The sequence below is a fragment of the Tursiops truncatus genome, chromosome 2, assembly GCF_011762595.2.
Source record: "Tursiops truncatus isolate mTurTru1 chromosome 2, mTurTru1.mat.Y, whole genome shotgun sequence".
In the NCBI taxonomy this organism is placed as follows: Eukaryota; Metazoa; Chordata; class Mammalia; order Artiodactyla; family Delphinidae; genus Tursiops; species Tursiops truncatus.
The window spans coordinates 143,216,554-143,241,792 of record NC_047035.1 but is presented as its reverse complement, the minus strand read 5'-3'; the positions used below and the strand labels follow the sequence as shown (position 1 = coordinate 143,241,792).

Genomic DNA, 25,239 nt, shown 5'->3' with positions numbered 1-25,239 from the left:
CCATCCCTAGGGGAGAGAGACAAGCAAACAGAATATGACGTTCCAGAGTGTGCTAAGGGTTTAGGAGGAGAGCACACGTCCTGCGCCAGCACAGATGGCCAAGGAGAGCTGGAGAAGGGCTGAAGAGCTTGGAAGGCTGTGGTTAGTATGACTTCACCCATCAGGTCCCAGATGGGGCCCATCAACAATGGAGCCTCCCTACTGGGCTCGCAGCTTGTTGGCTCAGCTTTTGCAGAAAGCACTTAATGGGTTCCCGTCTCCAAGCCCGAGACCCTTGTAAGTCATGAACTAGGTATGCCACCCCTCAGCAGGACACCAGATTAAAATGACTGGAATGCAGCCTGCCTCTGGTCCTCCAGCCCAACTCCTAATTCTTCCCACACATTTCACTTAAGAGTCAAATAAAAATGCCAGAAACAAAGAAACGTGACCTGGCACTAACGGGGCAAAGAAAACAACATTTCCTCACAGCAGTTCATCTGTGTGTGAGCATTTCTCTTCCTGAAGTGTCCTTCGTGGTAAAAGCCATGCCGACTCACGTTTCTCATGGAACTCCCACATCCCTAAATGGCTACCATGTTTTTCATCATGGCCATGTTTGAGCCCACAGAACTGAGCTCTGTCGGTGATGACGTCACACAAGGGTGATCCCTTAGACCCCTGACTACTCTTCTGGGAGGCGGAGTTCTGAGAGCTGCCTGTGGAAGACACAGGAGGTCGCCTAGTCACATCAACTCAGTCAAGAGCCAGGATCCCAAGTGCTGAGAAGACGCTAGAGACCTTGGAGTTATGTTTTCCTAGGTTCACTTCCCTCTGGCAGAAGGAAGTGTTAACGCACTTCCAAGTCATCAGGTAAGGGTGGGAGGGAGACTTTCGTCTAAGCATGGGTGCTAGCAAGGGAGAGGGGCTGGATCCCAGGAAGGTGGGACAGAAAAGAGAAACAATCATTGGTGTGGTGGTGAAGAGGTTTTCAGTGGAGGCCAGTTCAGGGTTTTTATTTTCGTTTTTTTTTCTTGCGGTACGCGGGCCTCTGACTGTTGTGGCCTCTCCCGTTGCGGAGCACAGGCTCCGGACGTGCAGGCTCAGCGGCCATGGCTCACGGGCCCAGCCGCTCTGCGGCACGTGGGATCTTCCCGGACCGGGGCACGAACCCGTGTCCCCTGCATCGGCAGGCGGACTCTCAACCACTGCGCCACCAGGGAAGCCCTAGTTCAGGGTTTTTTTAAATCAGTCTCTGCCCAGTACATCCAACAGTACATGGTGCTCAGTGACTGCTTTAAATTATAAGGAATTCCTTCGCAGTACACCTGAAACTAACACAACATTGTAAATCAACTACAATATAAAAGAAAAATTGAATTAAAATTTTTTTTGAAAACTATAAGGAATTCGGGACTTCCCTGGTGGTCAAATGGGTAAGACTCTGCACTCCCAATGCAGGGGGCCTGGGTTCGATCCCTGGTCTGGGAACTGGATCCCGCATACCTGCCGCAACTAAGAGTTCGCATGCCGCAACTAAAGATCTCGTGTGCCACAACTAAGACCCGGCGCAGCCAAAATAAATATAAACAAATAATAAATAAAAATTGTAAGGTCGGATCTTAACAAACGGCACCACGAAACAGAGGAAAGCTTCAAGTGAGCTTTATTAGGGAGCGCTCCCGGGCGAGGTTCACTGGTCCGAGAGAAAGGGGCCCGAGAAGTCGCACCCGGGCGAGGGTTGGGCAAGACTTTATAGGGGAAGAAGGGAAAGGGGTGTGGTGAATCTGGGAGGGCGCAGGATATTCCTTATTTGGTGGTCTTTTCGGGTATCCTGGGGGACCGTTAGTCCCGCCCCTCGAAAGGCGGGAAGGCTGGGCTGGGTTCAAAGTCCCCAGGTCAGTTCCTGGAACTGGGTGGTCCGGAGAATTTCGGTCTGATGCAACCTGTGAATCTGATTGTGTTCCCCTGCCTCGGGCCAGTTGGCCTTACAAAAATAAATAAGTGGGCTTCCCTGGTGGCGCAGTGGTTGAGAGTCCGCCTGCCGATGCAGGGGACACGGGTTCATGCCCTGGTCCGGGAGGATCCCACATGCCGCGGAGCGGCTGGGCCCGTGAGCCATGGCCGCTGAGCCTGCGCGTCCGGAGCCTGTGCTCCGCAACGGGAGAAGCCACAGCGGTGAGAGGCCCGCGTACTGCAAAAAAAAAGAAGTTAACAAGAAAGTCATGACACGTGACGGGGTTGAGGGAACACAGCCCTTCTGCGCAGACCACGGAGGTCCCTGTGAGTCTGTTATCCTGCTGCTGAAAGACCTCTGCGCCTTTTCACACACCCCAGCTCTCTGCTTTCACTCTCTTTTTTTTTTTTAGATTTATTTATTTATTTATGGTTGCATCAGGTCTTCGTTGCAGCACGCGAGATCTTTCCTTGCGGTGTGTGGGTTTTCTCTTCTCTAGGTGTGGCGTGCAGGCTCCAGGGTGCACGGGCTCTGTAGTTGTGGTGCACGGGTTCCAGAGCACTTGGGCTCTGTAGTCTGCGGCACGCAGGCTGTCTAGTTGAGGTGCGCGAGCTCAGTAGTTGTGGCAAGCGGGCTTAGTTGCCCTGCAGCATATGGGATCTTAGTTCCCTGACCAGGAATCGAACCTGTGTCCCCTGCATTGTAAGGCAGATTCTTTACCACTGGACCACTCTTGGAAGCTGGGTCTCCTTGTTGAAGGACTGTCCTCAGGTTACAGGATTCTACTTTGCTGCAGCACACAGAGCCAGGAGTGCCTGAGATTTTTACATCCCACCAAGAACAGCCCTTTACCAATGACCAACGAATGCAGCAGCATCAATACCCCAGCTCCCTTGCTCCTTGATGGGATATCTCTACATTGTAACTTAGTATATTTTCTCTAGAGCATCCCTGTGACATTGCGATACACTTACCTCTGTGGAAACCTTATTTGCTTGATACTGTAGGCTGCTGAGTCTTCCTCTTCAATACCACTTCCTGGGGTGAGGTGTCCCCGGGAGCCTTCCCTGGTGTTTGAGGTCAGCTGTCCTGAGTATCCTGTGAGTGATGTATCTTCTAGATTTGTACAGTTATGGGATGGAGGTGGTGGCAGGTCGAAATGCCACAACACCCCTTAAGTAAATCACTTTCACAAGGAAAGTGATTTCACATTTTTCTAAGATGATACTTCTGAAGAAGCCTGTCTCAGACAGCCCATCTATAACAAACACTTAACTGCAGCAAAGTAAGGAATAGGAACATTCACCCTTCATTATTCTATCAGAAAAAAAGAAATTCAAAAATATTTTTAGGGACTTCCCTGGTGGGGCAGTGGTTAAGACTCCACGCTCCCAATGCAGGGGACGTGGGTTTGATCCCTGGTCGGGGAACTAGATCTGACATGCATGCTGCAACTAAGAGTTCACATGCCACAACTAAGGAGCCCGCCTGCCGCAACTAAGACCCAGCACAACCAAATAAATAAATATGTTTAAAAGATACTTTTAAAGCTAGGCATACAAAGAATTTCACCTTTCCTTTTCAATAAAAATAAATTTAAAATTTTAGTAATATTTGATACTGTAGACGTGGAAAAGACTTTGCCCTCAAAGAAACCTATTTTCCCCAGGACTAGGGAAAGCTATTTATCCTGGTTGACCTGAGATTTTCCCAATTTTAGCAGTGAAAGTCCTATGTCCTGGAAATGAAGATAACCAGGACATTTGTTCACCTACCCAGGACGTCAACATTTCCTGGCAGGGTGCACAGAGCCCCAGAAGAGGAAGGAAGATGTTGACAGGGTATAGTGGGACCACAGATGTTTAGAGCTGGTGGGGATTTCAGTGATTACAGAGCATTTTTAGGTAACAGATGAGGAAAAAGGGTCCAGAAATTCAGAAGAACTTGTTTCCCAGAAGCTTTGGCAATCGAGGAAAGCCCTTCTCTGCCTGGTTCTTCTAGATGAATAAAGCCAAGAATCAAACCCACAAAGACCTCATTTGTGGGGAATTTTCTACATCACATTCAACTCCCCAGATGTGTGGAGAATGACCCTTGCACTTTGACCCAAAGATGGCTGACCAGGTCAAATGTGCCTGTTCTACCCGAGTCCACATCATAAAGGGATTAGCAACTGAATGCAAACCCGCCCTGGCAGTTTGGCTCACTGAAGAGAACTCTTGAGTTTTTGAGGCTGAACTTTCTGAGGAGACCACGTGGTTTTTCCCCTGAGGAAACCCGACACAAGAGCTCTTGTCATCTCGTGGGACCCTCTGAAGAGCCCGAGGAGGATGGAGTGGCTGAAACCCCAGCTTGTCCCTGTGGAAGAGCAGGGAAGAGGCCCAGGGCAGAAGCCCTGGAGTGTGGCCACCGCAGAGCGTGTGGCCCAGTGCTTGGCCTGCCACGGGGCTCCCAAGCCAGAGGCCATGTAGGAACAAGCCCGCTATATTAGTTTCCTCGGGTTGCTGCGACCAATTACCAAAGCCTGGTTGGCTGAAAACAACAGAAATTAATTCTCTCACGATTCTGGAGACCAGAAGTCTGAAATCAAGAGGTTGGCAAGGTTGGTTCCTTCTGGAGGTTCTGAGGGAGGGTCAGTTCTGTGCCTCTTCCGAGCCACTGGTGGCTGCCAGCAGTTTTTGGCGTTCCCTGGCTTATAGCTCTGTGCCCCCCATCTCTGCTTCCATCTCTACGTGGCCTTTCTGTGTCTCAAATCTCCCCCTCCTTTCTCTTATAAGGACACCAGTCACCGGATTTAGGGCCCACCCAGGTAATCCAGGATGATCTCATCTCATGATCCTTAACCTGATTACATCTGCAAAGGCCCTATTTCCAAGTCAGGTCACATTCACAGGTTAGGACTTAGATATATTTAAGGAGAGGTACAATCAACCCATTCCACAAGGCAAGAGGGTAGGGAGAGTTCCAGTTGCCTGTTCTTCCCCAAAAACATGCAGGAGTCCAGACACTCTGTCTCAGAAGTGTGGAGGCCCAAACAATATCCTGAAATGCCTGGAGCAACGGAAAACATCACTGCTACCGACGTGCGAGGCCAAGGAAAATGCGTCGGTTCCTGAAGAAGCACTTGGGTGAGCAGAGAAAACAGTTGCATGAGCCGGAAGAGCAGGTGGACAGGATGCAGAAACAGCAGGCCTGAGAGTGACAACAAACAGCTGGGCATCCTCAGTGCCAGAGAGGGAAAGGCCTGAGGGTGGTCACTGTATGATTCAGACTGTCAGAGAACCAAGTGGGAGCTTCACGTCTATTCCCTGAGACGCTCCTTTCAGGCGCTTCCATCTGCCACCATGGCCACCATGACAATTGCACAGATCTAGAAGACACAGTGCTTACAGAAGGCTCGGAACAGCTGACCTCACACCCCAGGAGACAGGCACCTCCCCAGGAGGAGGGAGGGGAGGCAGGACCTCCAGCGGAGAGTGACGTTTTCAGGATGCCAAGGACCAGTTGCACTACTCTTCAGGAATAGAATGGATTCATTGAGAAATGAAAGATGGGGGGGGGGGGGAGACAGTTTCCAGAAAGGCAGCTCAAAGCTTAGTAATTTGCTGGGGAAAAGGAAGGAGATGGAGCAGTGGCAGGAATTACGGTGAGGTTAAAGAAATGGGGCAATGGAGACCCCTGCCAGGACAGGAGCAAATGGCACAAGTCCCTAAAACCAGCACTGCCTCTTCTTGTCCAGCAATCTCCATCAGAGAAGAGAGCAGGGCTGGTGTCAAAATAAAACAAAACAAAACAAAAATCATGCGACACGGAGAGAAAGGAAAGCTGTTCTCAAAAATCTGAATCCACCTGGTTTGAGACTAATAGGTTCACTGACAAAGGTTAGGGATTTTGTTCTTTTTCCTTTTTAATTAATTAATTAATTAATTAATTTGGCTGCATCGGCTCTTAATTGTGGCGCACAGGCTTAGTTGCCCCACGGCATGTGGGATTTTAGTTTCCCCGACCAGGGATCGAACCCATGTCCCCTGCACTGGAAGGCGGATTCTTAACCCCTGGACCACCAGGGAAGTCCCTGTTCTTGTTTCTTTTGTTTTGTTTATGTTTTGAATTAGAAATATTGCCTTTTTATTTTCCTGGAATCTATTTCTTGGAGGCCAAGAGTATGCTGCAGAAATACCCTGGAATGGACAGATACCTAGGGTGTGGTATGGGTAAATTCATCCCTGTATCTCTACCGTCTAACACAACATCCGAAAAAGCGATCAAAGCATGTCTTTAGTTTGATTGAACGTAAGGAAATTTATCCAAGGGCAATGATGGATTTGCCCATTGGGGTACCGTACTCTCCATCTGTAGGCACCTCCTTGGCCTGGAGATCATGGGGACATGTCTCACAAAAACAGAGGGACTGCAGGTTGTTGACCTAAATTTCCAATTACAATTTGCACTTTTGGGGGGTATCATTCATGCAAAAGTGGAGCAAATCCCAAAGAATTTTCCAGTGGACCCTGGAGACTCCCAGATGATTGTGGATCAATGGCGAATGTTAGAGTAGGAAGAAGACCAAAGGAGAGCCTGGATCACCTCACATTTGTGTATTGGACAGGATCCCATCTCCAGTTCCTTTGGCCCCTGCTGCCTGACCCAGTGTCTCTGAGTCTGGAGAGACGCTCAGCCTGGGCCCTTCCAGGGGGGAACACACACAGGAACACCTGGGATAGGCAGGGACTGGACTTGGAAGCCTTGTTCAGAGACACAGGCTGTGTGCGGATCTGTACATCACAGATGGTTAGTGCTGTTTATTTATTTTTTTGCTTCCATATAGACCTGTCTGATTTGTGTGGGATTGAAGAGTAGAAGAGAGGACTACCATTTTGAGAGGAACAGTAAGACAGTGAGGCTGATTGAGCCTAGAAAGAGGGCGGGTCCACTCAGATTTCAGAGATAAAGTCCTCTGTCATCCATCCACTGTAGAGGGTGTTTGGGGAAAGCTAGGTCACGGCTACAGCACTGAGCTGAGATGAGATCAGTGTGGTGTGGGAGCAGGAAGTCATCCATGGGGCAGAGCACCACGTGCGTGTGGAGGACATTCAGCTCCAGGTCAGAAACCCACAGTCACGGGCTGCCAAGTTTGCATTTCTCAGCAACAGTGACGTCCCGTGAAGGTGCTTCTCTAATGGGGTGAACGAAGGGTGGAAAAGGGTATTTCCAACTCGAACAAGATGAAGATGGACATACTCCGGAGCATCACAGGAAGTGTCTGGGCTGACCCGCCATAGAGAGAGGGCTGGCATTCCCGGTGTGGGCCAGAGGCTGTGTCGGGCCACAGCAACTGAGCAAGAAGCGTGGAGCTAGAGAATGCTGCCTTTCCAGAACAGATGCACCAGCCAATGTATCTTCCCTCTTTTTTCTGTTCATAAAGAAAAACCAAAACAGAGGAGGGAGTGTGTTTTGGAAGGATTATTCTGGAAAGAGGATGGTAGTTACATTTATCAAAATTCTTCCAATGACACATGTTGCATTTTTCAAATGGAGATAAAATTCACATACCACGTTAAATTGTACAGTTCAGTGGTTTAGTCTATAAACAAGGTTGTGCAACCATCGTGACTAATTCCAGAACATTTCATCACCCCGTAAGGAAGCCCCACACCCCTCCTATTCCCCTCCTCCCTTCAACCCCAGCAGCCAGTAATCTACTTTCTGTCTGGATGGATTTGTCTGTTTGGTACATTTCATATAAATGGAATCCTACTAAATGTGGCCTTTTGTGTCTGGCTTCTGTCATTTAGTGTAAGGGTTTCAAAGTTCATCCACGTTGTGGCATGCATCAGAACTTTATCGCTTTTATTGCCAAATAACATTCCCTTGTATTAATATACCACTTCATTCCCTTAACAGCCTTTCAAAGAGCAAACATTTTTAATTTTTACCCAAGTTCCAACTATTAATCTTTGCTTTTGTGGATGTGCTTTTGGTGTTCTTAGCTAAGAAGTCTCTAACCCAAGATCACCATGGTTACCTCTATGTTTTTCTTCTAGATATTTTATCATTTTAAGCTTTATCCTATTCTTGGATACTCCTTCTCCATATGCATTGCTTCAAGTGGTTTATTTCCTCTTTGTTTTTGTTTCATTTTTTTCCTAATTTTGGAGGAGGGCAGCATTCTCAGCTCTATGAGATCAGAGATCTCTGTCTGTTTAGTTCACTTATCTCCCTCAACAGCTGGAAATATTACCTGGCACATGGTGGAGACACGATATTTGATGAATGAATGAATGATTTCTGAATTTCCCTCTCCCATGGCCAGAAGCACTTCTGCTTCCTCATCTTACTTGGTAAGAACATCTTCTACTTCGTATTCTTCTTCCTACACAATGGACTGCATTGTTCTAGGTGTTAGACATCCTCCCTGTCCTTGAGTTCATAATGACAGAAAGGCCTACAGAAGAAGGAACATATCCAGATTACTAAGAGAGAAAAGACGTTAGAAGGTATATTAAAAATACTTTCTACACTAGGCATTGTTGCTGTTGCAGCAGACAGATTTATTTGATCCAGATTATTTCAGAGTTATAAGCTAAGCCTTTCCTATTAACAATATGAGGCCTTTAGGCATTAGAGAATTAGCTAAATTGAAACTGCAATGAATCAAAAAAACTAACAACCCAATCCAAAAATGGGCAGAAGATCTGAATAGACATTTCGCCAAAGTAGACATACAGTTTGCCAAGAAACATATGAAAAGATGCTCAACATCACTAATCATTAGAGAAATGCAAATCAAAACTACAATGAGGTATCACCTCACACTGGTTGGAATGGCCATCCTCAAAGAATCTAGAAACAATAAATGCTGGAGAGGGTGTGGAGAAAAGGGAACCCTCCTACGCTGCTGGTGGGAGAGTAAATTGATACAGCCACTATGGAGAACAGTATGGAGTTTCCTTAAAAAACTAAAACTAGGGCTTCCCTGGTGGCACAGTGGTTAAGAATCCGCCTGCCAATGCAGGGGACACGGGTTCAAGCCCTGTTCCAGGATATTCCACATGCCGCAGAGCAACTAAGCCCATGCGCCACAACTACTGAGCCTGCGCTCTAGAGCCCTCAAGCCACAACTACTGAGCCGCGTGCCACAACTACTGAAGCCCGCACGCCTAGAGCCTGTGCTCCATGACAAGAAAAGCCCCTGCAATGAGAAGTCCACACACCGCAACGAAGAGTGACCCCTGCTCGCTGCAACTAGAGAAAGCCTGTGCACAGCAACAAAGACCCAAAGCAGCCAAAAATAAATACATAAATAGATAAATTTTTTTTAAAAACCTAAAAATAGAACTACCATATGACCCAGCAATCCCACTACTGCGCACATACCCTGAGAAAACCATAATTCAAAAAGAAACACACACACACACACACACACACACACACAAAAGACATGTACCACAATGTTCATTGCAGCACTATTTACAATAGCCAGGACATGGAAGCAACCTAAATGCTCATCGACAGATGAATGGATAAAGAAGATGTGGCACATATATACAATGGAATATTACTCAGCCATAAAAAAGGAATGAAATTGAGCTATTTGTAGTGAGGTGGATGGACCTAAAATCTGTCAGAGCGAAGTTAAGTCAGAAAGAGAAAAACAAATATTGTATGCCAACGCACATATATGGAATCTAAAAAACGGTACTGATGAGCCTAGTGGCTGAGCAGGAATAAAGACGCAGATGTAGAGAACGGACTTGAGGACACAGGGGAAAAGGGGAAGCTGGGATGAAGCGAGAGAGTAGCACTGACATATATAACACTACCAAATGTAAAATAGATAGCTAGTGGGAAGCTGCTGCATGGCACAGGGAGATCAGCTCGGTGCTTTGTGACAACCTAGAAGGGTGGGATAGGGAGGGTGGGAGGGAGGCTCAAGAGGAAGGGGATATGGGGATGTATGTATACATGTAGCTGATTCGCTTTGCTGTTCAGCAGAAACTAACACAACATTGTAAAGCAATTATACTCCAATAAAGACATATAAAAAAAACTGCAATGAGATATCATTCCCCATCTATCAGAATGGCTTAGATGCAAAATAGTGACAACACCAGATGGTGGCAAGGGTGCGGAGAAGACGGATCGCTCAGACCTTGGTGGTGGTGAGTTTGCAAAACGGTACAGCCACTGGGGACCTGGTAAGAGAAAGTCCAGTGGTATAGCAAAGGCAGAATCCAGGTGCCCTTTCTGTGAGGACTAACGCCCAAGAGCACAGACCCCAGGAAAAAGGAGGTCCTCAGACCTCGATCACAAGGCAACACCTAGGTTTCAGAAAAGCTCAGTGAATAGAATGGGCAGCAGGTCGACCTGATGGTTCTGGGCGGAGCCAGTAGGTGAGGTCAAGAGGTCCCAGCAGTGGGCAGAGAACCAGGGGGCAGGGAGCTGGGAGGCCCTGATGGACGCTTCTTATAGTACAAGCACATGTTCAAGGTCCTATAGGGATTCTAATTCGAGTACTCGCCCCTGCTGCACTTGTACATGCTGGCTTTATACAACAGTCCTAAGAATAAAAAACGGGACCTACATGGGCTGTCCTTCCTCCACTAAGTGGTCATTATCACAGGGATACAGACTCTGTCCCATGAGAGCTAGAAAAGACCATTGCAAGTTTCGTTTTTGTTTTTTGCGATATGCGAGCCTCTCACTGTTGTGGCCTCTCCCGTTGTGGAGCACAGCCTCCGGATGCGCAGGCTCAGCGGCCATGGCTCACGGGCCCAGCCGCTCCACGGCATGTGGGATCCTCCCGGACTGGGGCACGAACCCTTGTCCCCTGCATCCGCAGGCGGACTCTCAACCACTGCGCCACCAGGGAAGCCCGTAAGTAATGATTTAACATTAAACTGGGAACATTCCATTCTCTTTATCCTATCCTTCCGTACCCACTCTCGACTCAGGGAGCAAGGAGAACCTCTATGTATCCTGCTTCTAGGGGGGAATAGAAAGTACCTTTAGATAGAGAGATTACATATAGACACTTTGGAAGATTCAGCCTTTACTGAAAGTTTGAAAGAATTTTCTAGGCATTCTAGGATCTAGACTACAAAAATGCAAAGCCAAGCTTAGAGGGCTGAGGGGAGATTTACTTCCCTTTGGGTACCGAAGACTCATGATGACCTAACAGTGATCTTCTTAGCTGCAAGTGTTCCGAATGCGTCACCCCCAAACATGCCATTTTGGCATATTGATTACTTTTAATTAAAGGTCCTTGAGAAACAGCCAGTGCAAGAAAGGCAATCTGACCCTCCTTTGCCCCCTGAGAGCAGAAGATAAATCTCCCATGTGAAGTTGCCCTCCTGTGCCAGGAGGGTAGAAATTATCGTCGTCACAAGAGACAGGGAGTTTAGGGCTGAGAACGCTGTATAAAGATACCTTGTTACTTTTTCACCATCTTACTATTCCGGGCCTAAATTTCTTTGTTCTGTCAATTCTTCACAAATGTATTCTCAAAAAAATAAAGCTGTATTCACATGCAAAAGAGGTATGGCTGTACCTTGTTGATGTGCCGCAGTGACAGCAGTGGAAACTTGAACATGAGGAACTGTCTGGCAGCCACGAAATGATCCACATGAAAAGGCTGCCTGAATGTGGGCATAGCCGTGAGGTGAGCAAAGAGCTCCAGATCGTCTGTTCATTTTAGAGGCAGTGCCGTGTGGCTTTGCGTGCACCCAGCCAGCGAGTACAAGGGAGGTGTGGACAGGGAATTCAGGAACACCAGATTTCGGGGATTTCCTAGACGGAAGATGCTAAGCCCGAGGCGTGTCTCTAGGAAGAAGAGGTAGGATGCTCTAAACTGACTATGGTCATGTTCTCCCTCTTTCAAGAGGCCCCAGCACTGAACGGACTAACGGATACCCCCTCAGATTTCCAGCCTTTGAGAAAATCTATAGCGGTGTTTGACCACCAACCCAAAGCGATGCCAGGTGTTACCCTGGAGCCCATGCAGACTTGTCCAGGATGTGTGAGGTCCCATCTGGGAAGCAGGCAAAGCAAGGCTGCAGGACTTGGACAACCTGCTTCTCCCTCTATGTCTCAGCATCTCTAAGAACACAATCAGATTAATAGTGCAGGCGTGGGGAGGGTTGTCGAGGAAGGGGCCCCAAGTCCAAACAGCACAGCAGAAAGGGGTATCCCTCCTCCAGGGATGCATGTGTGCCTGTGTGTATCTGTGCATGTGTGTGTGTGCACGTGTGTGTGTGTGTGTGCGTATGTGTGTGTGTGTGTGTGTATGGCAGGGGGCTGGAGGTTGTGAAGCAGAGGACTCCCTCCCCTGTGTTCCAGACTGCCTCCCCTCCTTTTTTTTTTCTTTTTTTCTCTTTATTTATTTATTTATTTCATTTTTGGCTGCATTGGGTCTTCGTTGCTGCACGTGAGCTTTCTCTAGTTGCGGTGAGTGGGGGCTACCCTTCCTCGTGGTGCATGGGCTTCTCACTGCGGTGGCTTCTCTTGTTGTGGAGCACAGGCTCCAGGCTCACGGGCTTCTGTAGTTGTGATATGTGGGCTCAGTACTTGTGGCGCACAGGCTTAGTTGCTCAGCAGCATGTGGGATCTTCCTGGACCAGGGCTCGAACCCATGTCCCCTGCATTCGCAGGTGGATTCTTAACCACTGCGCCACCAGGGAAGTCCCCCCTGCTTCTAAAGACAGCCCAGCAATGAACTGCAACTTGCTGACCCCGACTGCTCTGTTTCTGGAAGGAGAAGAGAGGAACATTCTTTTCACCCTGTTCCAGAAACACTAGACTAGCAGCTCGGCCCATTTTTACTAGATATACCATCAGAAGGGCAAACCCTCACTGCCGACCCAAAGTGTTCTCACCCCACCCTTCCCTCGTATTCTTCACTAGGCCGAACTCTGAAGGATTTTGGAGGTCTCCGAAGTCCCAGTCATGTATTTTAGCCATTGTGCAGTGTGGTCCCGCCTATTTGTCCAGCCTCGTTTCTCCTCCTTTGCGTCATCCTGTTTCCCAGTCCCACCTGACTGCTTGTGGCTACCTGTATTCCTCTGCTCTGCCTGCCGCATCAGAATACCACCAACTGGGTGGCTTCAACAACAGAAATGTATTATTCTCACAGTTCCGGAGGGTGGAAGGCCAAGGCCAAGGTGCTGGCAGGGCTGGCTCCTGGTGAGACCTCTCTTCCTGGCCTGTGGATGGCTGTCTTCTAGCTGTACCCTCACATGACCTTCCCTCTGTGTTCCTTCGGGGAGAGAGATCTCTGGTGTCTCTTCCTCCTCTTATAAGGACACAGTCCTATAGGATTAGAGCCCTACCCTATGACCTGATCTAACCCGATTGCCTCCCTTAAGTTCCTATCTCCAAATACAGTCACGTGGGGAGTTAGGGCTTCAACATATGAATTTGGGGAGGCACAATTGGGTCCCTAACACTGAATGCATTTCTTGCCTTTTTTTCCCTCTTTTTCTTTTCTTTTCTTTTTTCTTTTTTGGCTGCACGGTGTGCAGGTTGAGGGATCTTAGTTCCCTGACCAGGGATCAAACCCACACCCTTAGCAGTGAAAGCACAGAGTCCTAACCACTGGACCACCAGGGAATTCCCTCTGTTTTCTTGCCTTTGCTCATCCCAGGCCTCCAACTGTCTGCTCTCTCTACCCCCATCCCGACTCTCTAGCTGCCAAAATCCAGACCGATTTCCATCGGTTCCCTGACCCTCCTGACCCAAGGGATGTCTCCCCTTTTTACCCTCCATTGCACTGGGAGTCTCTAAGGACATGCAATTTCTGTCTCGATTCCTGAAATTTGTGGACTTATATTTGTTCCCGCCTTTTACCGTGAGCTACCCGCGAGGAATGCACATGTTTTATTGCATTTTTAACCATCACAGTGCCCGACATTGGTTGCTCGATAAATATTTACTGAACTTAATCAAAAAGGTGGAGGCAAGCTACTGCTGAGAGTATTTATTCAAAAGAATGAGTGTATCATTTCCGTTGGCCATCCTTGCGTACATTTTCCCATGACGGGCCAGTGATGCTGTGTTGCAATGTGTTGAACGCTATGAGTTTCCTACGGCAATCGTAACAGGTCGCCACACGCATAGCGGTTTATTATACTCTAAGGGTCCTGGAGGTCAGAAGTCCAAATCCAGTCTCACTGGGCTGAAACCAATATGTCCGCCAACAGGTTCCTTCAGGAGGTTCCAGGGAGAATCCGTTCCTTGCCTTTTTCAGCTTCTACGGGGCTGCCTGCATTCCTTGGCTCAAGACCCCTTCCTGCAGTAACTCCAGCCTCTTATTTGCCCTGTCACGTCTTCAACTACCGATTCTGATCCTCCTGCCTCCCTTGTATAGGATTCGTGATTCCGCTGGGTCCACCCACATAATCTAGGGTCATCTCCCATCTCAAGATCGTTCATTTAATCTCATCTGTAAAGTCTCTCTGACCATGTAAAGTGACCTATTCTCAGGATCCAGGGATTAGGGTGAGGACCTCTTTGGGAGGTCCTTGTTCAGCCGGCCACACCTCCCAAGGGAAGGACAATTTGATTCAATCAGAAGCGTTGCGGTTATCAACAAGCAGTCATGTTTCTGTTCTCAGAGTAGCTTTGCAACAGGCCGAGGAGTAGGAACAGGCATCCTCCCTGTCTGGCTCTCCGGACAGTCAGGCCTGCCGCACTTGGGCCTCCAGTGTGTTCTCTACTCCACATTCTTGTACTCCGGTGTTTTCAGGTATAAAAGACGGCAACACAAGGCTGCTCTGCAGATGCAAGGAGGTGATGCCTGCAGGCGATGCTCCATATACCTGTCTCATGTCATAAAATCTGTTTCACGTCATTCATGTACCCCTCCGTCAACCCCGCTGTTTCACACGTCCTCTGCTCACGTACCTATGACACCTGCAAGTGCTGAATCTGATCGTGATTAAGTAGGCTCCGTGATGGAAGCCATGTTTCCTCCACTGGCCGACTTACATGAGGGCCTCCTGAGTTCCAAATGCAAATGACTCCCGTTTGACTGATAGGCAGCACAATTCAAGCATGTCTGGTTTCACTGTCATTTTCAAGGTCGATGGAAACTCCCATCAAATAGACACACACACACACACACACACACACGCACACACACATTTACCCCGGGACGCTTGGTTCTGCTGATACAACTTCCTGCTAAGTCATCAAACATTGAGTGACCCCGCCGCCCCATGAGGACATGACCTGGGCAGCTGGTGAGAGGCCTGAAGGAATGGAGAAGGGGTCGTTGCTACCCTGGTGGCTCGGCAGCCCCTCTGCAGCCTCCAAGCCCAGGCTCGTGCCTTCTAGCTGGTCTTCCACACTGTGGCTCACAAAATGTCTATTTAAAAGGGCAAATCTGCTTGACGCCTCTCTTCCTAAAACCCTCCACGCTTCCCCCACGGGACAGTCCACGCTCTTTCACATGGCATTCAAGGCCTGCCTGTAAGGCCCTGCCCATCCATCACTCCAGCTTCGTGGCCAACTCTTGCCTCCCTCACCCACTGGACTGCCCTCTGCTACTCTTGAAGCAGCCTTCGTGCCTTTGACTACGCAGCAACTTTGCTTCTGATGCCCTTGCCCTTAACTAATGACCTTCCAAACTTAGCTCAGGAAGCCTTCTCTGGCCCCCCAGCCTGACAAGGCATTCCTGCTCCATGCTCACACGTGGGGCAGGGGCCGCTTTGCGTGGACACAGCTGCATGGTTCCCTTAAGGACAGTGGCTGCCCCACTCACTTCTGTTATCTCCAAAGCCTCATACAGTGTTTGGCACCCAGTAGGAGAACTGGATTAAAAAGAATTCAAGAAACGTGCATCCCAGCAGAAGGAGTTAAGCTACCCTGTCCTGTGCTCTCTTAAAGGTGTGGGCTTAGCTCCCTGATATCGGTAAAGCAGCCCATAGATGCTGCAGTTTATAAAAATCTCCCTTGGTGGCAGTAAACCGTTAAGCCGACAAGTCCAGAGCTTCAGAAACTCCCAGAAAAGGACAGAAGTGACGGAAGCTGGTATTCATTACTCACCACCGACATTTGTTTTCCAACCAAACGGGATTCTTGATTAATGGTTTTGTAAATCATTTGGGAAATATATAAAAACAAATTAACGTGATGTTCTCTGATCCCCAAATCCCTGCCAGCCATCGTCCGTAACATTACCATCAGACGTCTGACGAGCATCTCTCCTCTTTGCCCAACCCTTTGGAGTCATGGGGAGAAATTCAACCACCTGATTTGAAGCCACAGTCTCGATGAAGGACACATTTGATGTCACTGCTCCCAGGAAGACACAGAACAGTCACCATCTCCTGCCTGAAGGCTGATGTGTAATTCCAGAGAGCTATTTTATTTATTTCTTCATTTCCTCTATTCCCGGCCCTCAAATGGCTTTGGAAAAACAAAAACATAAATTTTCCTACCAAGATTTGACTCCACTGATGTATAAGGCAATCAACAACCAGTGAAGATTTCTTATAATAAATGTGCAACAACAACTACCTCTTGTTGACACTAAACGTGCTGTCATTTATCCCTAACGGTATCCCAGCGCGGCAAGGACCATATTCGCATCGTACGGATGTGAGAGCTGGGGCTCAGCTTTACCAAGTAAAGCCGGGTAAGTGACGGAGGCATGATTTGAACTCGGGACAGCTCTGACTTCGAAACCATGCTCTGAGCTGCTGCATGCCGTGTCCGAGTCCACAAACTCTGCCCCTGTATCCATGAATTGATTCAGATAATCCTAGCATCCAGAGGTCATCTGAGCCCATCACCTTTCTCACTACCCACAGCATCTCTGCTAAAGCAGCAAGCTCATGGCCTCCCACGGTGGCTGGATCCAGCTCTGCTCAGCAAACTTTGTGAGCCTAGCCTTTCCCAGGTTGAGTTCAAATCTACTAGCGCTCCTCCCATTAGTACTCGTTTTGACCTCTGGGACCTCACAGAACCATCTTTCACAAGACGGCCCTTGGGAAGACTGAAGACATGATCCACCGCCCCGGGCTGTATCAGGACACAGGACTGAGCCCAGGGAAGAAGCTGAAGTTAGAGAAGGGACTGATCTTGAGTATGTCAATTACACCCAGCATTGCTGCTACTCCACGTAAGGTCTTGAGCCAACGTCCAGATTCTCCATCTGCCAAATGGAGCTGAACTTGGACTTTTTCTCCCCTGGGGACTAGGAGAGGAAGGGCTACTCTCATAATGGTCGTCCAGAGACACACTGAGTGATAAGGATGGGCCCTAGCAGGGTGAGATACTACAACAGCGGGGTCAGTCACTGGGCCTGTCCTAACCCTCACGGCATCCAGAGAGAGCCTCATGGAAGCTCAGTGGCCAGAACTAATTAGTGATTCCCAAGCCCTGTTCCTATCTGACAAGGCTAGGCTCCCCATCTTAGAGGTGATGGTTGTGTTTTGGTTTGACTCTTCCCCTGTTCCTTTCTCTTCTCTTGCTATTGTGGTTAGTGAAAAAGAGTTTAGTACAGGGTACAGCAAACTTCCTCTGCAAAGGGCCAGAGAGTAAATATTTTAGGCTCTGTGGGCCATACAGTCTCCGACACAACGACTCAACTCTTCCATTGTAGCAAGAAAGCAGCCATAGACATAGGCATAGGTCAACGGGTGTGGTGGCATCCAACAAAACTTTCATTTTAGAAACTGAAATTTTAATTATATATAATTTTTTTTTTTTTTTTTTTTTGGCCATGCACTGTGTGGCATGCAGGATCTTCCCTGACCAGGGATCAAACCCACGCCCCTTGCAGTGGAAGTGGAGTCTCAACTACTGGACCACCAGGGAAGTCCCATTATTGTATATAATTTTAATGTCAACAATATTACTTGATTTTTTTCAAAGATTTAAAGATTTAAAAATCATGTGAAGATTGCCAGCCGTGCAAAAGTAGACAGAGGATTATATTGGGTCCACGGGCCATAGTTTTCAGATCCTTGGTCTAGGATGTTTACTGATCCCAAGTGTAGCTGGGCTGAGAGACTCTAGACCATATGATCTCCCAAATGTTTGACCCCAGACTCTGAATCTGGGCCATGTGCAATTTATATCCCAATGACTCTTCTGGAAATAATGTGTATCCTGGCTCCACATGGCTCCTTCCCCTGCAGCTCCATTTCTCTGCCGAGGGCCGTGCCAAGTCCAACATCAATTGCTTCATCGCATCCGTTTGCATCTGAAATTTGTGGTGTCACTCTTTGGAAGGCTTGGCCTGCACAAGGGGAATATTTGACAGCTGCCTGGAGCTTTGACTCATTAGTGAAAAAGGGCCTAGGGGAAGAAATATGATTAAGAGGAAACGTGAAGGCTTAGGGACAATAGCAATTTGACAGGAAAACGGGCACTTGGGGAAGCAGGAGTGAACCAAGAGTTGGGATGGGCCATTGAGTTGGATCAGTTGAGGACTCAGTAGTTCTTCCTGGAGCTGAACACTGATCTTTTCCCATCGTAAAAAGATTTCTTAAACTTAATGTACCATTTTTTGGCGCTGTGATGTGAAAGTTTTTGGTTGCAGCAAGTTGTTTTCCTAATCTGGAATTGGATGTTTTGAGTTCTGCTAAATATTGTTATTTCTTTTAAATGCTTCGTTTGTTTTAGGAAAGTCCCAGGGCTCTTGTTCCTGTTTGCATGTTGACTTGTTCACCAAAACTGCTCCGTTGAATTCTGTTCTTTCCTGCTTTCTGTGCTGCCTGGGAAAAGGAAGACCACACGGTTAGGGTGGAAATAGCAGGGACCTGAGTCAGAAGACAGGGGGTATCACTAACCAACAGGTCAACAGATTCACCTTCACTGTTCATTGTTGCATAACCAGGAATAGGTATAAACTTCCCCAGGCACTGCATCATGAAAGTGGGTGAGAGGCACAGAGTATTTACAAGTGTCAGGCCTTACTGCTCATGGAAAAAAATTCAAGGTACTTTTGCCAATCACATTCTGACCCACAACTCCGAGGAAGGAAATGAGACAAGTTTCCAAGTTGTCAGCAAAGTGATTACATGAACCACACGTTGGAGCCATTGTAAATACGTATCAGTTCACAGATTATGGGAAACGTTGAAGGGCTCTCAGTACATATGATTTCACTTATACCAGGTATCAAGTATAATCAAATTTAAAAAGACAGAAAGTAGGATAGTGGTGACCAGGGGCTGGAGGAAGAAGGGAAAGGGCAGTCAGTGTTAAACGGGTACACAGTTTCACTTTAGGAAAATGAAGTTCTGGAGATGGATGCCAATGACGGATGCACAGTAAGGTGAAGGTACTTAATGCCACTTAAAAATGGATAAAATGGTAAATTTTATGTTTTGTATATTTTACCACACTGAAAACATTACCCATTAACAAAAGAAATACAAAACATACACTCCAAAACCTGTAAAACATTGTTGAAAGAAATTATAGAAGACCTAATAAATGGAAAGACATCTCATGTTCGTGGGTTGGAATACTTAATATTGTTACGATGGCAATACAAACTGATCTACAGAATTAGAACAAAAAATGTATAATTTGTAAGGAAACACAAAAGCTGAGCAGCCAAAGCAATCTTGGGAAAGAAAAATGGAGCTGGAGAAAGCAGGCTCCCTGACTTCAGACTATACTACAAAGCTACAGTAATCAAAACAGTATGGTACTAGCACAAAAACAGAAATATAGATCAATGGAACAGGATAGAAAGTCCAGAGATAAACCACACACCTATGGTCACCTAACCTATGACAAAGGAGGCAAGAATATACAATGGAAAAAAACCAGTCTCTTCAATAAGTGGTGCTGGGAAAACTGGACAGCTACATGTAAAAGAATGAAATTAGGACATTCTCTAACACCATACACAAAAGTAAACTAAAAATGGATTAAAGACTTAAATGTAAGACCAGATACTATAATACTCTTTGAGTAAAACATAGGCAGAACACTCTCTGACATAAACGGCAGCAAGATCATTTTTGATCCACCTCCTAAAGTAATGAAAATAAAAGCAAAAATAAACAAATGGGACCTAATTAAACTTAAAAGCTTTTGCACAGCAAAGGAAACCATAAAAAAACTGAAAAGACAACCCACAGAATGGGAGAAAACATTTGCAAATGAAGTGACCCACAAGGGATTAATCTCCAAAATATAAAAACAGCTCATGCAACTCAATATCAAAAAAAAACAAACAACACAATCAAAACCTGGGTGGAAGATCTAAATAGACATTTCTCCAAAGAAATCATACAGATGGCCAAAAAGCACATGAAAAGATGCTCAACATCACTAATTATTAGAGAAATGAAAATCAAAACTACAGTGAGGTATCACCTCACACCAGTCAGAATGGCCGTCATCAAAAAATCTACAAACGATAAATGCTGGAGAGGGTATGGAGAAAAGGGATCCCTCCTAAACTGTTGGTGGGAATGTAAACTGGTACAGCCACTATGGAGAACAGTATGGATATTCCTTAAAAAACTAAAAATAGAATTACCATATGACCCAGAAATCCCACTCCTGGGCATATATCTGGAGAAAACCATAATTCGAAAAGATACGTGCACCCCAACGTTCATTGCAGCACGATTTACAATAGCCAGGACATGGAAGATATGGTACATATATACAATGGAATATTACTCAGCCATAAAAAGAATGAAATAATGCCATTTGCAGTGACATGGACGGACCTAGAGGTTGTCATACTGAGTGAAGTAAGCCAGACAGAGAAAGACAAAAGACAATATGATATTGCTTATATGTGGAATCTCAATATATACAATGTCCAGAATAGGTAAAGCCATAGAGAAAGGAAGTAGATTAGTGGTTGCCAGGAGGCGAGGAGGAGGGGGAAATGGAGAGAGACCGCTATGGGGTACTGGAGATTTTTTTTTGAATAATGAAAATATTCTAGAATTAGATAGTGGTCCTGGCTGCACAACTTTGTGACTCTACTAAACACCACTGAATTTTATACTTTAAAAAGATGAGTTGAGGGTTATGTGAATTATATCTCAATTTTAAAAAGCTATACCTCTTTTTACTCCCAGTCGTAGAGCATGAAGATGATTATTTCCTTGCACCTTTTACTTCTGGCTGGCATAATTTTATCCTTCTTAATTTGATAAGCAAAAACGTCTTGGGTGTTTAAACTTGCGTAATCAAAGAAATTGAACCACTTCTTATGTTTATTGGACATTTGCATTTCATATTTGTGAATTGTCTGTTCACAGTTTTTGCCCCTTTGTCTTGTAGGTGTTCATTTTCTTCTCACATTAGTTCATGAGATTCTTCTCTATTTTAAGGATTTTAAGCCTGTAACCTTTTGTCATAAAGTTGCAAATATTTTCCCAGTGCTTAATTTTCCTTTTAATTTTCCTTACTTGTTCACTCTTTCAGTCAATATTTATTGATGCCTCCTATATGTCCTATGTGAGCCTTTTGACTTAATGCAAATAAAAATATTTGTGGGGTCATTGCGTTACTCTTTCTCTTTATGCTTTCTGACTATGCTCATATGCTTAGAAAAGACTTGTCCACATTAAATCCAAAAGATGTGAAAAATCTGATTTTCTCCTAGGATCTCTTTGGTTTTCTTTTTTACATGCAGCTCCTAAATTTGTGTGGAATGTTTTCACCATAGTATGTGAAGGGAGCAGTGCCCGTCACGGGGGTCCTTGGGAGGCTGGGGACCTCTGCCTAGATGCTTCAGAAGCACTGCGGGTAGGGTAGGGGTGCCTACTTCCGTCCATTTTTGCTTCCCAGCTCACTGTGTCACAACAGTGAACGTTTATTACCCGCCTGTCACTGTGCTCAGTATTTCTTAACGAATCAGGTCACTTAAGTCCCACACGACAGACAGCATCTCTGTTTAACAGATGAGAAACTGAGGCTTAGGAAGCTTAAGAAGTTGTCCTAGAATTCACAGAAATCTGTCACCAACCCCTGCCTTCTCAGATCGTGCTATGAAATGTGGGAAACCCAGAACCCGGAGAGAAGGCTCCGTCTGATTCTGAGATGTAATGGTGTACATCGCTCACCGCGGGGCAAGCATCTATTGAAATCCATCTCTGCTCCCTGCACGCCCTGGGTATAGCTGATGGACGCAGATGAGTAATGCAAAACCCCTGTCTTCAGGAAGGTCGCTGTTTGCTTAGTCCCTTAGAGAATATGTGCAGCATCATTTTGCCTATTTCTAACCTGATAAACCCTCCTAGTTCTATTCTTACCTAATGTAGCAGAAACCTGGGTAAGCTTTTCTTATACTGTTTCATGGGCCAACGACAAAATGCCTCTTACTTCCCTTAGCCTTTGGACAAGCCTCAGTCCTCATTCCTCTGGATCTCAGCCCACCAATAACGGTCAGTCTCCATGGTGACAGGGTCAGGCACTTGAGACTGCCCCCAGGGAGCTGGTAATGGCCTTCTGAGCGATAGCTTTGCTGCTTGCTCCCCAACCCCACCCACTTACCCTTCGCCCTGGGAGCGGGGCGGGGGGCGGGGGGGGGTGTTGAGTGTGTGGTGGGGGAGGAGTTGGGAGGACTCACAGTCTGCTGCAGGGGCTGCAGAACCCCCAGGGCATCCTCAAGGCTGAAGCACTGCACCCAGGCATCTGACATTCACCGTGTCTGCTGTCCTATGGGTGGGACTTGCTACCTGCAAGAAGAGGTTAGGACAGACTGATTTCAACCAAACACGGCCCATTCCCAGAAAGGAAGTTAACCAGGAACTGAGACTGGCTTTTTTTTTTTTTTTTTTTTTTAGTTTTTAGCATCTTTATTGGAGTATAATTGCTTTACAATGGTGTGTTAGTTGCTGCTGTATAACAAGTGAATCAGCTATACGTATACATATATCCCCATATCCCCTCCCTCTTGTGTCTCCCTCCCATTCTCCCTATCCCACCCCTCTAGGTGGTCACAAAGCACTGAGCTGATCTCCCTATGCTGTGCAGCTGCTTCCCACTAGCCATCTATTTTACATTTGGTAGTGTATATATGTCCATGCCACTCTCTCACTTCGTCCCATCTTACCCTTCCCCCTCCCCGTGTCCTCAAGTCCATTCCCTACATCTGCGTCTTTATTCCCGTCCTGCCCCAAGGTTCTCCAGAACCATTTTTTTTAGATTCCATATATATGTGTTAGCATATGGTATTTGTTTTTCTCGTTCTGACTTACTTCACTCTGTGTGACAGACTCTAGGTCCATCCACCTCACTACAAATAGCTCAATTTCGTTTCTTTTATGGCTGAGTAATATTGCATTGTATATATGTGCCACATCTTCTTTACCCATTCATCTGTCGATGGACACTTAGGTTGCGTCCATGTCCTGGCTATTGTAAATAGAGCTGCAGTGAACATTGTGCTACATGACTCTTTTTAAATTATGGTTTTCTCAGGGTATATGCCCAGTGGTGGGATTGCTGGGTCGTATGGTAGTCCTATTTTTAGTTTTTTAAGGAACCTCCATACTGTTCTCCATAGTGGCTGTATCAGTTTACATTCCCACCAACAGTGCAAGAAGATTCCCTTTTCTCCACACCCTCTCCAGCATTGATTGTTTGTAGATTTTTTGATGATGGCCATTCTGACCGGTGTGAGGTGATACCTCACTGTAGTTTTGATTTGCATTTCTCTGATGATGAGTGATGTTGAGCATCCTTTCGTGTGTTTGTTGGCAGTCTGTATATCTTTGGAGAAATGTCTATTTAGGTCTTCTGCCCATTTTTGGGTTGGGCTGTTTGTTATTTTGTTATTGAGCTGCATGAGCTGCTTGTAAATTTTGGAGATTAATCCTTTGTCAGTTGCTTTGTTTGCAAATATTTTCTCCCATTCTGAGGGTTGTCTTTTTGTCTTGTTTATGGTTTCTTTGTTGTGCAAGAGCTTTTAAGTTTCAGTAAGTTCCATTTCTTTATTTTTGTTTTTATTCCCATTTCTTTAGGAGGTGGGTCAAAAAGGATCTTGCTGTGATTTATGTCATAGAGTGTTCTGCGTATGTGTTCCTCTAAGAGTTTGATAGTGTCTGGCTTTACATTTAGGTCTTTAATCCATTTTGAGTTTATTTCTGTGTATGGTGTATGGCGTGTTCTAATTTCATTCTTTTGCATGTAGCTGTCCAGCTTTCCCAGCACCACTTATTGAAGAGGCTGTCTTTTCTCCATTGTATACTCTGGCCTCCTTTATCAAAGATAAGGTGACCCTATGTGCGTGGGTTTCTCTCTGGGCTTTCTAACCTGTTCCATTGATCTATATTTCTGCTTTTGTACCAGTACTGTACTGTCTTGATTACTGAAAAGGCTGGCATATTTTTAATCAAAATGTGCTCCCTAGACCAGCAACATTAACGTCTTCTGGGAACTTGTAAGAAGGGTAAGTTCTTGGCCCCCCAAGCTGGACCTACTAAGTCAGAAGCTGGGGATGGGGTGGGCACAGCAGTCTGTGCTTTATCGAGCCCCCCAGGTGATCCCAAAGAGTGTTAAAATTTGAGGGCTGTTGTTCTAAAGCAGTGGACTCCAAATTTAGCTGCACTTTGGGCTCAGCTAGAAGCTTCGAAAAACAGCTGGGGCTTCCCTGGTGGCGCAGTGGTTGAGAGTCCGCCTGCCGATGCAGGGGACACGGGTTCGTGCCCCGGTCCGGGAAGATCCCACATGCCGTGGAGCGGCTGGGCCCGTGAGCCGTGGCCGCTGAGCCTGCGCGTCCGCAGCTGTGCTCCGCAACGGGAGAGGCCACAACAGTGAGAGGCCTGCATACCGCAAAAAAAAAAACAAAAAAAACCCAGCTGATGCCTGTCCCCGTAGGGGGCTGCAGCCAGCTTGTACCAGCTCGCAAGAGGTGGATACAGGGAATGGATTACATTTTGTGGGCCAGAGCAGTAGAAAAAGAGACTGGATGACCCCTAGAGGAGAGAGTTAAGAGGGAGCTGGTGCTACCTAGAGTCTGGGATCTAGATGCCCTGAGGCTGAGGCTCCCACACCCTTGCAGCCGCCCACACCTCGGTGCCCCAGGAAGTCAGAGCTTGCGTCCCTGCTGCCGCGGTTGAAGGCAGGCTGCCAGATCAGGGCTCCTGCTGGCCCTGACACCACCTGAGCCACAGCCCCCAGCATCTGGCTGGAGAGACTGTTGACATCACGGCAGCCTGAGCTGGAGCCCAGGAGTCCTCCCTCCCCACTGCTGCTGCAAGAACGACAGCTCGGAAAGCCTTCTCTCCCCATCCTCCAACCTCCTGCCAGTGCCGCTCAGGGCCAGAATCTAACCAGCGTGCAGCGTCTGAATGCGGTGTGCAGGGCCCAGC

At 46.9% G+C, this 25,239-nt stretch overlaps 1 long non-coding RNA gene across 1 annotated transcript in view; it reads left to right on the top strand.

The window, feature by feature from the left end:
* The first annotated feature begins 490 nt into the window (after positions 1-490).
* LOC109551828 (uncharacterized) overlaps positions 491-25,239 on the top strand; it is a 53,175-nt gene continuing 28,426 nt past the window's right edge. The window contains exon 1 of the long non-coding RNA XR_004525337.2: positions 491-852. This is a non-coding gene — a long non-coding RNA (uncharacterized lncRNA). The remainder of the gene's footprint in view (positions 853-25,239) is intronic.